General features: G+C 44.8%; 1 pseudogene across 1 annotated transcript in view; it reads left to right on the top strand.

The window, feature by feature from the left end:
* LOC144762385 (ataxin-10-like) overlaps window positions 1–17,212 on the top strand; it is a 463,805-nt pseudogene that overhangs the window by 393,915 nt on the left and 52,678 nt on the right. The gene's annotated exons all lie outside the window — the stretch shown is intronic.

Below are 17,212 nucleotides of genomic sequence, written 5' to 3'. Positions count from 1 at the left end.
TGGGGCGCTTTCAATTCGTTGCGTGAAGTTTGAGAATGCGCCTATTGCATGTAAGGACCTTTAAGCGAATCATGTGTAGCGCTTTCAATTGATTTTTATAAAATTACCTTCGAATTGGGCTTTATAGCAAAAATATCAATGCACAACCATGATTTGCACGTTATTAAACATTCATTGAAAGTCGTTTTTAACATTAAGTGTTCAAGTGGCAAAACTCGACAACTACATCACGTGTAGCGCTCTAAGTTGATCTCATGGAGTGGCATTCGAAGTGGGCAATGTGGCGAAAATGTCAATGCACAAACATAATTTGCACGTTATTAACCATTCAATGAAAGTGGCTATAACAATGCGTGGCGAAGTGGCAAAACTCGACAAACAGATTGAATCATTACGTGAACGAGCGGAAGCCTCCGTAGTTATGCATTTTACTTAGTTTAGCAAGACATTAGGAGCGTTCAGTGAGGCACAGCTCAGTGGCAATATTAATGGACTACAATAATCAGAATGGCAAGATTTGGAACAAGTTACAATAATGCAGCATCTTTGCATGTCAAAGTAGCGAAATTGGACAAATTAAATCACAGTAATGCTTTGACTAGCAAGAGTTCACGTTATCAATCAAAAAACAGTAATGTGTAACTTGGTTGTGTGATACACAAAGGAGTCGCCTTGTGGCACATATAGATACATCAACTGTACGTCTGCCTACGTGTAAGACACCCTCTGGCAGGCTTACGGGCATATATGGGTTGCCCTGGTATGTACTAAGGTGTGTATGATAGCCCCATGGTGTTACAATAGGCCCATTTGCTTGGCTATCTCTTCATGTTCATTCAACCCATTAGCCACTGAGTTCAAGTTGTGTATCCACTTGCACTCTTTTCGGTTCAGGGCTACTGCAATGGAGCCTCCGCGTGGGTTGGCGTTGATTTTTTCCACCACCCTCCATCTCAAACTCTCTGGTGTGTGGTTAAGAGTGAGGAAATGTTCCACAAGTGGGGCTCCCTGTACTTTACATCTGATCTTACTCATGTGCTGCAGGATTCTGGTGAGACCAATTTGCTCCAGTTTTTTGTTGACACATCTAAACCACCTCAAGGATGCTCTGTCCAGGACACCTAATACTTAGCCAAGCTCAGCCCTAAGGGGTGAGTCCCGTTGTGCCACAGATTTTTCCCCAGTACAGGAGAGGTCTTAGTTTGGCTTGGGAAATCAGGTCCAAAGGAAGTGTTGGAAAACAAGGAGGAAGTCTCAGTAGATGTTTTAAGAGCCTTCCTCGCATCTAGTCAGATTTGCCAACTTTGAGTGGCCCCAAAGTTCGGCTTCACAAAGAGAGGTGTTCTGACACTGTGCTTTATATACTTCCAAAACGGAGGCCAAAAAGTTCCCCCTGTTTTCTGTAGCAGAGCTGGCCGTGGCTCCCACCCATTGTGCAAAGAGGTTCTTTATCTGAGAGACCTGTGACTTCCAAGAAGTGCCAGATGACAGGTTAATCCCTGAATAGAGGAACACATCCACCCGTTCCAGCCTGGAAGTATTCAGGATAAATGTATTTCTCACAACTTTATGCAGTCTTAATATTACCAATTTTGTATTGTCCGGATTATTTGTATACCCTTTTCTATTACAAAAATCATCAAATGTATTTAAAAGGGTCTAGTCAACAGTAGCCGATTTAGAAATCGAAATGGTTCATATGCAAATAATACTGTGGCGATATTTGTCCCACCAAATATGGATGCACCAATAACCACCTGGTTTATATATAAGGTAAAGACGACAGGCCAGGTTTGGTGGATGCCTTTGTGCACTGTGAAGAATTGTGCGTTTTCTCCTGCTGTTTCTCATCTAACAGTAGCTGAATTCCTGGTCTGCAAACAAATCAAGATGTTTAATAGAGTCAAGGGAATGCCCATCTCCCGAAGAGACTTCCAAAGTAGGTGCCTCTGGATATTGTTAGAAGTGGATTGAAGGTCCACAAACATATGTAGGACTTGTCTTCTGTTTAACAAAACTTTTCCAGAATTTGGTGCTGCCTCAAATCCTAGCCTATAGTGCCTATCTTTTTCCTGAACCCAGCCTGATTTACAGACGGGATTGAGGTAGAAATTACCCATTCCTCGCACCTGGGTAGCACTACAGAAGAGAATATTTTTTGCAGATTTTCAAGAAAGTTCAAAGGACAGTAACTGGCAGGATCACCTCAAGCACCCTTGTTAAACATTTGTACTATTTTGCACCTCTCCAAGATGGTGGGATTGGTGTCCCTCTTAATATGGTATTAAATGAAAAGAAAATATGGCAGCCTCATAAAACCAGGTTTCATTTCTGCAGATTAGCCAGAACTTGGATGCGACCCAGAGCCTTGTCCATCTTTTGATTTTGATGGCAGTCAAAATTTAATTTAGTGTTAAAGGTTCCGTTTTTTAAAGGCCATTCCACAACAGCCCCAGTGCCTGGCCCATTCTTTGAGGGTGTTGAACAATCTAATTACAACTTATGAAATCAGCCAACCAACAGTATTTAAAGATGAGATCTTTAGGTTTTGCTGAATAATGATTTCTTCTATGGGTGTTGATTAAGTGCCAGGCTTGTGTGTCCTTCGAATTGGTAGCATTCTTGAGGTTTTGCCATTTGCAATATTCCGATGACCTTTTCTTTTTCTTTTACTGTTTAGCGATTCCTTGTCCTTTGCTCCTCTATCATTACTTTTTAAGGCCATGAGTAATGATTCTTTTGATTCTTTTCCACATCTGTAGTCATTGTCACACCCGGGATGATGTTTAAGTCTGGAAGCCCGGTAATAAAAAATTGCTTTAGAGAGTGGTTCAGCTATGTCGTCAAAAACAGACAAATTGAGTTTCAAACTTGGCTTGGGGACAAGTAGTGGTAAAAATGTGGAATAGAAAGTCTTGGTCATCATGTAATTTATCGGTTGACAGTGAATTCAAACAGGGCCTAATAATAATTTATGCTTCTCCTGTTACTTGATGTATGTAGCTCTCTAGCATTACGTGGGCCCTTATTGTTCCCAATCAGTGGAATAAAAACTTTGAATGTCGGAGTTAAGGGGTGAGGGGCCGCTATCTAAGCGCTTTATCCCCGTCATGTCAACGACAAGGCGCCAGCTGGCATGACAGCCTGTTACATAATTTGTGATACTTTTGCATAGACCATTATAAAATGTGTATCATCTGGGAAAGCAATTATTAGCTCGTTGGACATGCACTAGGTTGAGGTTAGCCTACTGGAGCCTTTTCCTTGTACAGCGTTTGATGTCCCTCATCTGTACACAAGAGACACCCAAGCCTGGTTCTCTTCTTTTATAACAGTACTATTGTCATTTATTGGTTCAAAGGCAGTGTTGGCATTTTCTGCTAGAACCAGTAAATTCTTCTCTCTACTAGTATGAGTTTGTGCAAAAGATTTAAGGGAAGCATCTAAGTGATGTAAAATTTCGTATTCTACCAAGTTTTGTGTTCCTCTATTATAGATGTTGAAAACCCTTGATTGTGTGCCAGTTTTAAATCTTAGCAGCAATAGTTACTTCAGTTATGCTACAGGTCAAAGTATACGTACCCAAGGTCTACCTCTAACACCTTATAGTGCAGGAATGCAGACATTATATCCTTGAAAGTGCACTAGATCGGTAGCCCTGGCTTCCTGGTTGCTGCAGATAGTGAAATCTACTATAAAATGGCATCAGTCAGGGAAACTGAGTGTCTGAGCAAGGCCAAATACATTCCAGCTTAAGATTTTAAGGAGGATGTTAGCAAATTCACTCTCTCACGCTGCCAAGATTCAGCTAGAAACAGCTGCCGGTGGGTATAATGCAAGCATATATGGAAAACTATATTTGGACAGCTCTTAAATACTAGTGTAGACTCCCATGCTGTGAAGGTGCTGTGCTAAGGATTGTGGAAATTACTTTTGTGCATCTACTAGGGACATAAAATAAAGACTTTCAAAATATCCACTGTAAATCACAATAGTCTCAGGACGTTAAATTGTTTCTTTTGTTCGTTGGGACTCTGTGCAGACGGATATGTTACATAGAACCTCGACGTTTCAACCCTAGGGACGATGCGCTGATTTATGTGCATCTAGAGCGGGTCTTCATCAGGACTGGAATATGGTAGGACAGCCGTATTGTTAGGTGTGTGATTCGTCTGATCATCCACTTGTGACAGGGCTTGTCAGCCGACAAGCACTCGTGGCACTGTTTGACGTACTCGTTCTATAATCAATGTATGATAGAGACCTTTTACTTCATGTTGATTCTTCTACACCAGCCGGTGGGAAGATTTGAGGATCTGGGCCGCCTTGGCGATTGCTCGAGCGTGCAGGGAAGAAGTCTGTCTCAGTTGGATCGTTTTGTTGAATGCCTATTCTATTAGGGACAGCATGGAGATCTTCCAAGAAAAGTGTGAACAATCCAGTCACCTACTTTATTTATATTGTGACATGTTATCCTTCTTGTTGCCTCATGTTGACCAAGTTTGATTTGCAGTCTTAGACCCACACTGGGTGGTCTCTTAGGTTGATAAATCTACTGGTGACTGGACTTCCACTTCTGTTGTTGGGATCAAATCAGTGGTCATGTCAAGAGCTATTGCTTAAATGAAGGAAAGGGTACTGTCTAAGAGGCACCTGGTTAACCTCAAAGCCAGGGTTTGACAACTGCCGTCTGTAATCTACAGAGTTATCCAACATGCCCAAGATGCCGAAAACATCCTGTTTTTTTTTTTCAATGTTACCTGCTTCGGCCATGTGAGAAGTTTAACATAAGGAATATCGTTGGTTGGTTGGTTGATTGCTTTATTTCGATATGCATATATCATAAAAGCATTACAAAAAATAAAACAGCATGTCGAAATTATGACTGTACATTTTAAATAAAAGGAATAAAAGCAGAAATATTTATAATAAATTATCTAAGACAGAATTAAATTGATACGGACAGTCTTTTTAGTCGAATCAACCAAGCCCATTTTAAAAACTTGGAAACAGCACAAACAATGGTGGGGGCTGTATTAATTAATAAAATCCGGAGGGCGACCGTGTGCTGGTGGGTGCCCAATTCTCTGCAAATTGGTTTGAGCCATCGTGATCAGGGGCGCCTATAATCCGGGCATTCAAATAAAAGATGTGGCACAGTCTCTGGTTTGTCAGAGCATAAGGCACAGTAGCGTGATGCTGGCTGGGACTTATTCCACCTGGAACAAAGATCAGCGAGGGGTAAAGTTCCTAGTCGGAATTTGATGTACAAAGTCCGGTCCATGGCGATGGTGATTAAGTCCATGTATGGCTCAAAGGCAACAGCATCTTTTATTAGCAAAAAAGCTGCGGTGGCATTGCAGTGCTGCTGGTTGCTTGTGCGCTTCATGGATACCCATTCCCAATATAATTTTTTCAAAGCGACCTTTGGGGGGGCGGAGTGGCTGGACCAACAAAGTTCCAATCCTAGGTCCCCTAGGAGTTGCTTAATGTCTCTGAGCCATTTGATCTTCTGCCAGCCAACAGAGCGCATCACCTCTGCTAGTCCGTCAGCATAGGGTTTTAACTCCGGAACCCTCCACAAACGAGCCCAAAGCAGGAGGGGGCGAAGGCGGGCCTGATCCCCAATTGCTTTGCAGCCTACATCCATTAGCACCGGGACGCTCGGGGTGCTCATCGGGATAGCAAGGAGATCTTTGATGAATTTGTTCTCGGCCTTGCTCAGAGGGTCCAGTTTGCCTTGACCCCATAGTTCAGCTCCGCAAAGAGACGCGGGAACAGCTCGTGCTTTATAGATGTCAATTAGTGGGGCAACACAATGTTTGGTTGAATTGCTGTACTCCTTAAGAAGAGCCCCCCCCCACCCTTTTGTGGCCAATAATCATTTTATTGATGTGGGCAGACCAGTTCATCGAATCACATAAACGGATTCCCAGGTAGTCAAATTCTGCCACTCTTTCAAGGGAGATTGCATTGAGAACAGGGGGACGACCAAGTTTACGAGGGGGGTGCATGACTAAATACTTGGTTTTGTCCACGTTGATGACAAGTCCTCTACTAGTACAAAAGTGCTGGAAGCGGTTCAGGAGTTTCTGGAGACCTTGGGGGGTTTTAGAGATGAGGAGAGTGTCGTCGGCGAACAGGAGTGTTGGAATTTTTACGCCTCCCAGAGTGGGGGCGTCTGCTGGTTCGTCGAGCAGGTGCTCTACCACCCCATTGATGTAAAGGGAAAATAGGGTGGGAGCCAAAACACAGCCCTGCCGCACTCCCCTCTCGACCCTGATCTTTTCGGTCTTTTCCCCATTTAAGCCCCATCTAACCTGGGCATAGGTGGCATTATGCAGTTTAATAAGCAGGTTAAGAATGTACGGGGGCATCCCTAAGCCATGCAATACCCTCCAGAGTTCCTCCCTCGGAACCAGGTCAAAGGCAGTCTTTAGATCTATAAAAGCCAAATAAAGACTGCCTTTGCCTAGCTCGACTACCTTCCAGTACAATACCATGAGCCTGAACACTTGTTCTATGGTTCCGGTTCCAGAGCGGAACCTGGCTTGCATGTCAGACAGGATATGATTGTCATCAACCCATTGTAGGATCCTCCCCAAGATAGCTTTCTCCGCCAGTTTCTGATTTGAATCAATTAAGCTTATGGGCCTATAATTCCCAGGTGAGTCCCTGCAACCCTTTTTAAAAATTGGTACAACCACGGCCCCTTTCCAGGAATCTGGGACAGGACCTCCCTTGATGATTGCATTTAGAAGGGCCGAGATCAATGCCCCCCATTCTTCTGAGTAAGCTCGAAGAATATCACCTGGGAGGCCGTCCGGACCAGCTGCTTTTAGTGGCACCAAGGTTTTGATCTGCTTTGTGACATCCTGTCCATAAGGAATATCATTTGAGGTCACATTGTTTACATTTTCCAGTGATTTACACAGACGAAATTGCCATTGTTTACGATATCATATGGCCCCTCTGAAGTATACTTTAAAATCAAGTCACATTTAAGTTCCTTGAAAGCTCCCTGCAAATCACATATTTTACTCAGAGATGGGCCTGTATTTTGGTCTAATTTATCTGGTGAATAAGCTGAAGCATGACTGTTTAGCCTTTTGACTGGCTTCAGAGGTTTAAGTCTGTAGAGTTTTCTGAATTTGCCTTCAGGAGCAAGCTAGAAATAGTGTCCCTAATGTTGGGTACTAGCTATTTGGCCTGTCCATTAGGGAGAGTTGAACGTGGCCGTTTCTGCAGAATATCTGCTTGGGTCATCTTGACCTTTCCTCATAGTACAGCCTTTCTTGGTGTAAGTAAAGCCAATGGAATTCCCAAGGGTAGAGCATTTCAGAGATCTAAAAAGAATTATCCTGATTTTAAGGGATGCTTATGTTTCACATTTGATTTTCGCTACTGTGACAGAAAATTGGATTCAATGGAGAATTTACTGTATGGTTTGAGACATGTTCCCTTTGGGTCTGGTGCACTGTCCAGGCCTTTTCAGTTTACGAAGCTTCCTCAGATTCTCTTTGTTATAGAGCTGTGTAAATTCATAATTCGATGGTAGAACATTTTTACCTGCCCTGATCCTTATTTTGTGACTCTGAGGGTACATTAAGGCTAGACTTTCCTGTTTCATGAATAATCAGAATTAAGATTGTTGGTTGTATTGGGACAGCATGGTGACCTTTCTTGTTCTATCTGACCATGGGACCTGTTGCCCAGCATTTGTTTGGGTTCTTTGCCTATACATAGGGCAGCCTAGGAATCCTCTTTTGCCGCACTGTGTTCGAGACTGTTGTCCAGCATTTGGCCGATTTTGTTTCCCTAGTTTCAATCATAAGCAGGTGAAGGCTGGAAGTGAGACTTAAGAGGTTTCTCCATATCCAGCCATGGGACCTATTTTCCAATTCAGTAGATAGGAATCTAAGTTCTTCAATGATATCAATAAGTCACTAAGATATCCGCCATCTGCTTTCCTATTTTAAAATGGCTGACATTTTTTTTATGGATGATTCGGCTCTGCCCAGAAAACGGTAGTCCATGCCCTAGTCACTTCTAGGCTGGACTACAGCAATGTTCTCTATCTGGGCTCCAATAAAGCTATAATCCAAAGACTTCAAGTAGTGCAGAATGCGGCTGCCTGGCTACTGAATCAAGTGCCTAAATCTTCAAGAGTCACCGGCTTCCTCCAAAGCCTTAATTGGCTGACGGTTGAGAACCGAATAAAATTTGAAGCCCTATGCTACATGTTTAAACGGGGGCGATCCCGGGTGACCTCTTGGCAGCCTCCATTGCAGTCATACCTAAGCCAGGGAAAGACTGGTCGCTGTGCGGGGCATACCGTCCAATTTCTCTACTTAATGTAGATCTCAAATTGTACACAGGGATCCTGGCTGCCCGTCTAGCTCCCCATATGGGAGGCCTTGTTGATCCGGACCAAGCCGGAATCACTCCCAGAGCGCCAGACCTCCGACAATACTAAACGGGCCCTCCACCTTATTGAGAATGCTACACACACAGAAGGGGAATATATGATGTTGGCTATCGACGCCGAGAAGGCGTTCGATAGGGTCTATTGGCCCTATCTAGAAAAAGTGCTGGAGAAGGTGGGATTGGGGTCGAACTTCCGTACCTTTGTAATGAACTGCTACAAATTCCCGACGGCCACGGTGCGAGTCAACGGCCATACATCCCCCCGGTTTGTTATTGAGAGAGGCACGAGGCGGGGATGCCCATTGTCGCCCCTGCTCTTCGCCCTCTACATGGAACCACTGGCGCAGAAATTAAGGCTTAACCCACGAGTAACGGGGATCAAATTCGGGGGTTATGTCCACATGATCAGCTTATGTGCAGATGATGTCTTGATCTCGCTGTCTCAACCGGCAGACTCCCTACCGGTGTGTTTGGCGGACCTGGAACTATTCGGTCGTGTTGCCGGGTTCAAGGTTAATAAGAGTAAGTCGGTGGCCTTCGACTTGTCCCTAGAGAAATCCACTCGGGCTCTGTTGCAAGGCTCATTCCCCATCCAGTGGGCTGCGGAAACAGTTCCCTATTTGGGGATTCAGCTGGCCCCCACCTTGCTAGATGCTGTTAATATCAACTACACTCTGTTGCGACAAAAGATTCAGCGGGAGTTGGCGCTGTGGTGGAAACACTACCCGTTGTCTTGGCTGGGCAAAGTCGCAGCAGTCAAGATGATTGTTACAACACAGTGTCCTTCAGGCTTGGTATCCTTCATATCCTTGTGAGTCTGTTGAGGTGCTCCCATACAAAATGTTGTTGATATGTTGCGGCTTATGTGTAAAATCCTCCTAAGGACTCATTATTACTTTTATGGTTCGTACATCATAACAGTAAAACCTCCATCCACAGGAGGAAACAGCTGAGTGCTGCGCTTAAGTCACTGAAGACAGCACACTGCTAGGATTCCGTGTCAGCAAAGTTGCTCACAGGAAAACATACGGCTTCAACATCAGATCTTTTAAGACATTTAGGGTTCTATCAGTAAACAACCTTCAGTCAGGCCCTCGAGGGTGCTAGAATTTGGCAGGTCATGGATGTTATCATGTCCATAGAACAAGTCAGAGCTGGTATTGAGCAACAGGATGGGAGAGATCTATCTGTTGCAGGATACACTGAAGAAGGCTTGTTTGAGTTAGAAAGTGTAAAAGCATCTGGAGTCTTCACAATCAGAACAATGAGATTGGCATGACGTGGTCTGAAAAGTGATCCAGGGTTGTTTAAGTACATTTCCCATTTCCCCCTATCTAGGTGGGGCCTGTAGCTACTGAGTTCCCAACTATTACTATATTTGCCCACACGGGAGGGCTTGCCTCATGAGCCATCCTTGCATATATTTGTATATCAGGAGTGTCTGAAATGTTGATCGAATCAATGGGGATATTATAGAAATTAACCAAGTTTATACTCTACGTGGCACAGTGTTTACCTTCGTGACAGCTCCCTTATGTGAACGTCTTATTTGATGGTTTGAATATACAAGGGCAGGATGGTTCTCCTTGTTTCTGTTTCGACTTGTATCAGCCTGGGCTGCACATAAACATAGTGCCAAGATTTGGCCGACCTGTGTAGTAGTGCATTAAAGCTGGCTAAATGCGTTCTCAAAGTCAAATCTTCTGTACTCGAGAGGAGGAGCTACGCTAGCAACCAAGATGGCTGCATAAGCTCCCGGCTCCATCGACCTCCGCCGATGGCGGACCTATCCTGTAATTAATCCTGACCTCCCGCCCGACTCCCGGGTGTCTGAATAGTTGCTGAGCCCAGGGGGGCAATCCCAGAGTTTTTCTCGCCCTGATTGACGAAGTTACACCGTCTTTCATTTTTGGGCCTACTCCAGTGTGTAAGTCGGGGCCTCGAGTACTGACCCAGCCGGGTTTCAGTTGAACAACATCGGCCGCGGGTACCTGGCAGAGTCCGGTCTCATCGGAGTGAAATTTATTCTTCGATCCTGGTGGTGGTTTCTGGTCCCGGCGAATACTGGACAGACGGCGACGAGACGTGTTTGCTGCGGTGGGTGGGGGGCCAGGTCCCGGGGGCCCTGTTGCGTCCTTTGGGGTCCGCGGGTGGGGCCCCCGCTCAGGGCAACAGTGTAAAGAGTGCCAAGCCTACAAGTCGCCCGTCGCTTCCGTCCATCCTGCTCCTGTTTGTTTCCCCGGAGTAGCCTGCCTCCGGGGTTCAGGACCTGCTCTGTTATTGTGCAAGCAGCGATGGATCGGACGATGTGTGGACCATCACTGGGGACCGTCATGGCCGCCATCGGGGCTCTTCACTTGCAAATGGAGGCTATCTTCTACAAATTGGCCGTAAGCATCGAGACTGTGTGTTTGAGACCGGACTCCAGCCCTGTGTCAGACCTGCAGCATACGGTGACCCCCGCGAAGCTTGAGCTACCTCGAGAGGAGAACCCCGAACATAATCAAGACCTGGTGCCATTTGTCTATGCACGAGTGCAGCGGTACGTTGCCGGAGCCCTTGAACAACCAGCACGATCGGCAGAGTCGTCGCCCGAACAGGACTTATTTTTTCCTTCGCTTCTGGAGGCTTCCTTTCATACTTTCTTGACTGACTTTCGTGTATCTGGGAGGCTTCGAGACTTCACATTTTTGACCCTTTCAGGCAGTATCGGTCTTCCTTTTTTACAACGTTTTGACTCTTTTGCTACTATGTCGGTCCTACCGGATGGAGTTTGTGCGAAGGATCGTAAGGGCCAGGGCTGACTTTGACTGTCTGCGTTCGGTACAGTGACTATCTTTTGGCTCTGCTGGGTGGTGTCTCTGAGCGTAGGGGCCCGATGAAAGTCTGATTGTCTGGGTTTGGTACAATGGCTATGTTTTATAAGGGATTTGCTGCCTCTGTTGTGCCGGGGATTGGGCGGGAAGGTCTTCTCCTTTTTTTGTGACTCCCCTATCCGTTTGCTTATTAGTCTACTTTAATTCGCTTTGTACTACGGTAGGGGCTGTCTGCTTTTGGCGGGGGGAGGGGAGTCCGGGAGCTCGTATTGTACTTTATGACATTTCCTCCTCCATCTTTTCCCTTCCTTGGGGTTTAGTTTAGTGGGCGACAGGCACGCTGCTAGTGGGGTTAGGTCGTAGCCATCTGCAGGGGTGCAGGGTGGGGGGCTGAGGTTTTTTTTTTTTTTTCCTTTATTATGTTCTATGGCCTTTCTTTTTCCCTTTTCCCTTCTTCACAAGAGATGTGGCATATTATCCTGAGCCGCTTAATTCTTCATATCTGGGTGTCGAATGTTAGATTTTCATATCCTGTCTTCTGGGTGGACGGGCTCCGATGATGTTTGCTTAAGGTTCTTTGTACCGCATTGCTTTGCCCCAGCTCTAAGCTGGTATTGTTGACTTTTAAATGCCTATAATTGTTGTGTATTTCCTCGAATCATTTGCCCGTTCACCATTACAATATGTTCCTCCAATGACACCCGATATGTACATTTCTTCTCTTGTGTTATAATTAATAAAAATATATACAAAAAAAAATCTTCTGTACTCAAGATCTTTGCAAATCAGAATATGATGATCATGTGTAGTGAACAAAATATGTCAATAAAGATACCATAAGATATAGTGGGATAAGCTGTGTAGACGGAATCCTGGCTCTCAATCCTGGCTAATACCAGAAGGTATGCAGTTCTTCAAATGATCAGACAAGTTAGAGGAGAGTCGGGAAACCCCTGGTTGTGTGTTAAATCAGGGTGTATTAGAGAGGGAGGAAGAGAATTCTTCCTGTTGGAGCTAGTATCCTCCTTTCACCAATTGATAGTTTTGCCAGTGGTCGTTTAGCTTGTTTTTAGTTCGGAGAAGCGAAAGGCAGTGGAATTTTTGCTTCTATAGAAGGAGGTCAGAATAGTGTTGCACACAGAAGTTTTTCCAATTACATCTAGTCCACCTAGGCCCCTCACACCCATTGCACCATGCGGCAAGGAACAAAAGATCTCCGCTAAAGAGCCCCTTTATGGGTGCCCGTCTGGTATTGCAGCGCCGACCCGACGAGGAGCAGGTCCGTATGATGAAGCATGACACCTAGCTGGCTGGGTGTGTGAGGACCCTAGTTCCGACAAGAAGAATTCCCTTCATCCCTCTCTAATCCACCCTGATTGAACACATAACCAGGGGTTTTCCAACTCTCCTCTCACTTGTCTGAACATTTGAGGAACTGCATGCCTTCTGGTGTTAGTACTTGACAGGCATGTATGCTGGACCTCCAAAAAAAGCCCTATAGTCCCCCCGTTTTGTTGATTGAGCTCAATCCTGGCTGCCACCTTCTCCTACTATTTTTCCTTTATTTGCTTTCTTGCATCCCAGTGGCCTTCCAGTGGGTGAGTTTTGAATCACAACAGTGCCCATAAAATTAACTGGTACGAAAACAGCCTCCTTGCTACAGGATTGCAGTCCGGCTAGTATTCAGACATCTACCTGCAGGTTGCGGGGCTACCACAGGGCCCATAAAATTAACTGGTACGAAAACAGCCTCCTTGCTACAGGATTGCAGTCCGGCTAGTATTCAGACATCCACCTGCAGGTTGCGGGGCTTCAGAGGAGGGGGGGGACGGGTGGGGAGGAAGGTCTCTGCAATGAACAACCTTACCTTGCCGGGCAGTCAACCAGGTCCCACCTGCAAACACGCCCTGCACAATCCTCCAGAAGAGAGGACACTGTGAAGAGGGTCGGTCCTGCTTGCAGGCACCCAGTGGGAGAACCACATCTCAACCACAGTCTCTAATCTGGTTCCACACAGTTACTAATATAACCTGGACAGTCTCTAGCTCATCATCAGAAGATACATATTGTTATTTCATTGTAACCTTCGTGTTGTTCCCTTCTCACGTTGTCTTCCAGATGTTGTGTATTCATGCAGCTTTGAGAATTTCGAACAGAAATGCTTTACAGAGCAGGACAAGTGTCATTGTGGGGGCATTCTTGGGGTTAACGGTGTGAGAGTGTGACTGGTAGCTATGACATCTGCAGGTGTTGCTTATATGCTTACATTTGTATTGATTTTCGATTTAAAGGGATCGCTGTCTCTTAAAAGTTCTACTACCCTTGGTCCCTTTTTTGACCTTAAGGGTTTCCTTGTTTCTATTTCTGTACCTAAGCGCAATCGCTGGATTGCAAGGAATTACGTTATTCGTGGGCGCTCCTTTTTCCCTACCTCCCTCCTTTTCCCCCCCCTTCTGCTACACCACCACCCTACCCCCCTCTCCTACACTTTGCATTTATTACCTATTAACCTTAGACGTATGTCATACCACGCTTCCCTATACACTGACGATTAAATTAAAAAGTTTTTGGAGGGTCCATCTCTCTTCTCTGGACCACTGGATACTTCTAGCACAACAGAAAGCTCTATTTTTGAACAGTTAGAGAAAACTACCAAGAAATGTATTAGGCTGCAACAGATGGTACGAATGTTCCTTGAGTACTTGAAAACTGACACAATACCTGCAGACTTGCAAGGACGCAACACCCCTGGAGTTTTCACTTGCATTAAGAAATATCTCACTGGGTTTAGCTACATTGGTAAAACGTGCTCAAGACACTGGATGGTCTTCGGCATTGATATAGCTACAGAGGAAATTAACAAACTTGAGATCGAAATAAAAGACATTGAAAAACAAATCAAAGAAGACAGTAGCATCAAAGACGCAAAAACACTTTTGGACAAGGTTGAAAAAACTGTCTCTGAATTCCACAGAATAGAACAGAACAAGAAAATCACCAAAGTAAAATGAGAAGTAAAAAAACTACAAGATTGAGAGAACTTACCCCATCTTAGTCAAAGACTTCTATTCCAATAGAGCATACCTGGGACCACGCACACAACGCCCGTTGGGTAGATTTAACAATCAACAGAACATTGTACGGTTCTCTGACACCTCTGCTGATTTATCCTATCTTTGGGACTCAGGTGAAGGTCCAAGCACATCCAGAAATGGGAACATTAACACTGATTTTTTTAGACAAGGATCAGGGACGCCAAGCCAACCAGAGTACTACGCGACCCCCACGCTCGACCCCCCATGCTGGTACAGTGCACCAGGAGACAGGAAAACACGGCAGAGATATTACCAATGGTGAGACTTCGGATACACAACACAAAGAAGGCCATGACTACCAATACCAATAATATGCCTGACCCAGACTCTATCCCGATATTCAGTTTCTCAAATCACTAATAATCTGAGAATGAAATTTCATTACTCGGTAAGGGCTTATCTTTTGTCCCCACTATCAAACCAAATTTTCTTGAATTACAAATTGAACTTCTGCGTTTTTTCAGGAAGATACGTCTCCTGTCACGTCTAGCTCACTCACTTTGTATATTTTGTTATGTTTTTCATTTTTTGTGAATACATTTCTTGATGCTATCAATTCAGACACAAACGGAGCCAATCTTGATTGTGATATTTTGGCTACATTTGTATTAATTTTCGATTTAAAGGGACCGCTGTCTCTTAAAATTACTACTATGCTTGGTCCCTTTTTTGATCTGTTTCTGTGCATATATCGAGTATTTCACGCTTGATATGTAGTCCCATGGCAGGGGTCGCGGGTAGAGGAACTGCCAAGGTGCCAGGATGCCAGTCATGGGAAGGGCTAGAAGAGGGATAGATTGTCATATATGTAGCCTTAACTATGGTGGGGATGGATTTTTAATTAAATCTTGAATGTAGGGCGATAGGGAGTGGCTGTCTGTTGGCTAGGAGGTGCCTTCCGGTGGAGGAGTCCTGTAGATGGCAACAACAAGTACCTACGAAGGCTGCTTGCTAATGTGAATTTCAGGGAAATATTCAGTGCTTGCCTTAATTACATCCTTTATCAGCATAATTAAGTTTGAATACATTTCACAAACTACTGTGTTGCTTTTTAGAATATATATTATAATTATATGTGAGGATATATGCATTTTCTCAGAATATGTATGGATGTTCCCTTAATATTGCAGGTATTGAGTTCTTTATTTGTAAGGATGTTAGCGTGCTGTTGATTCACGTTGAAACATCCGGCCACACTGGGGACTTCCACAGTATTGAGTAACCCAACGTGACTGTCAAAACAGAGGAGGCTCAACCACCAGTATTGACAATGCAAAGTATTGGTGCCTGAAACAGCCTTAGATAAGAGGATCTGGATGCAATATAATCTGTTTCCTAGTAGCATTCGCTGCCAGTGATACCCAATGTATTTTTAATATGATGTGACATGAAACAGGTAGGCACTACAGTGCTGACAGGAATCTGAATGTAGTGTTATCCCTTCCAACAGACCTGCTGCGATTTTCTATGGCAAATAAAATAGTTTAGTAATCCAAGTTAAAGTCTACTGTCATGGTCTAACCTAAAAAGGGAATACGATTATTACATATTCTTTACAACACTTATAAGGAGGGAGCACAAGATCTGGATATCACATACACTTGTCAAGACAAGGAGAATTGTCTGCCACTTTTAATACCCAAATGTCTGACCAGACAAGCCAGAATTATTCCAGCCACATCCTGGATGGCCAGAAGCTAGAAAATCTGTTTTTTTTGTCCTAGTAATACTCAATTGTTCAGTTTTAGACGCATTTTGTGTAAGCCAGTTATGGTACAGGAATTGGCAGTTTATTGTAATTTTTTTAAAATATCTTCATATTTGTGATTTTGTCGCTACATCAGAAGATATAGTAACGACTGCTCGCACTAGCACAGCGATTCAATAATGTCAATATTTTTTATACTGCACATCTTAGGGTTGTACACCAATAATAGTTGTAAGCTATATACCGCCTCCCAGCACACCTCGTGCTGTATTGCCCACCCACTCCCATCCTTTATGGCCGTCTGCTATCTGCCTTTCTCCGCATATCGTCTTGATGAGTGGGACATGTCCGATCATGAGTCTAGTCGTCTCCCAGCTCTCGTCAGGTCGTAGAGCTATCCTCAGCTGGGCTCCCTTCTTGGTGACCCTGATCGAGGGCCTCTAGCATGTCTCGTCCCCATTTAGGGATGGTCGGTCCCCTCTTGGAAAGTTAATGTATTGCTATATAGTGCTACGCAGTAGTAGGCGCAACTGCAAATTTGTGCATGCTTGGGCCTCGGGACTACGCATGAATTGCCGGACAGTTATCTCAAATACAATGTGTATCACTCTCCCCAGCTGGCTGGTCACCTTTTCCCAGTACTCTCGCAGTTTGCTGCAGCACCATGCCATACGCAGGAACTGGGCTCACCCCTGACATTCTGAAGTCCTGTCCGGGTAATCTTCTGCAATCTGGCAGGCATAGGTGCAGTGAAGGTAGTTGAAGTGTGTCAGTGTAAAACGCACATTACTCGCCACCTCCTGCACTTGCGCACAAGGTGTTGCCAATTTTTCCATCAGTGGAGTCGGTAGTTCAGCATCCCTTGCCTGCGCACTCTACTAAAGCTTTGCCATTTCAGTACACTTTTAAGTGCTGCTGCCCATGCTGAACCCACTTGTTTTGTCAGTCACAATGTATGAGGGGGCTCATTAAATAGGTTGGTAGGGCCCATGTGGGAGTCCCTCTTTGATCAGTGTGGCCTCCCACTTAGCACCCCAGAACACCATTCTGCTGCATGCTACAATGTGCAGCACTACAGTAGAGCTCGATATCAGACAGTCCCAGGCCCCCATCAACTTGATCCAGCTTAAGTACTGACAGGCATACACTACTTCTCTTTCCCGCCC

This window comes from Lissotriton helveticus, chromosome 1_1, assembly GCF_964261635.1.
Source record: "Lissotriton helveticus chromosome 1_1, aLisHel1.1, whole genome shotgun sequence".
Lineage (NCBI taxonomy): Eukaryota > Metazoa > Chordata > Amphibia > Caudata > Salamandridae > Lissotriton > Lissotriton helveticus.
The sequence above is the reverse complement of the archived record's forward strand: the minus strand, read 5'-3'. Positions and strand labels throughout refer to the sequence as shown.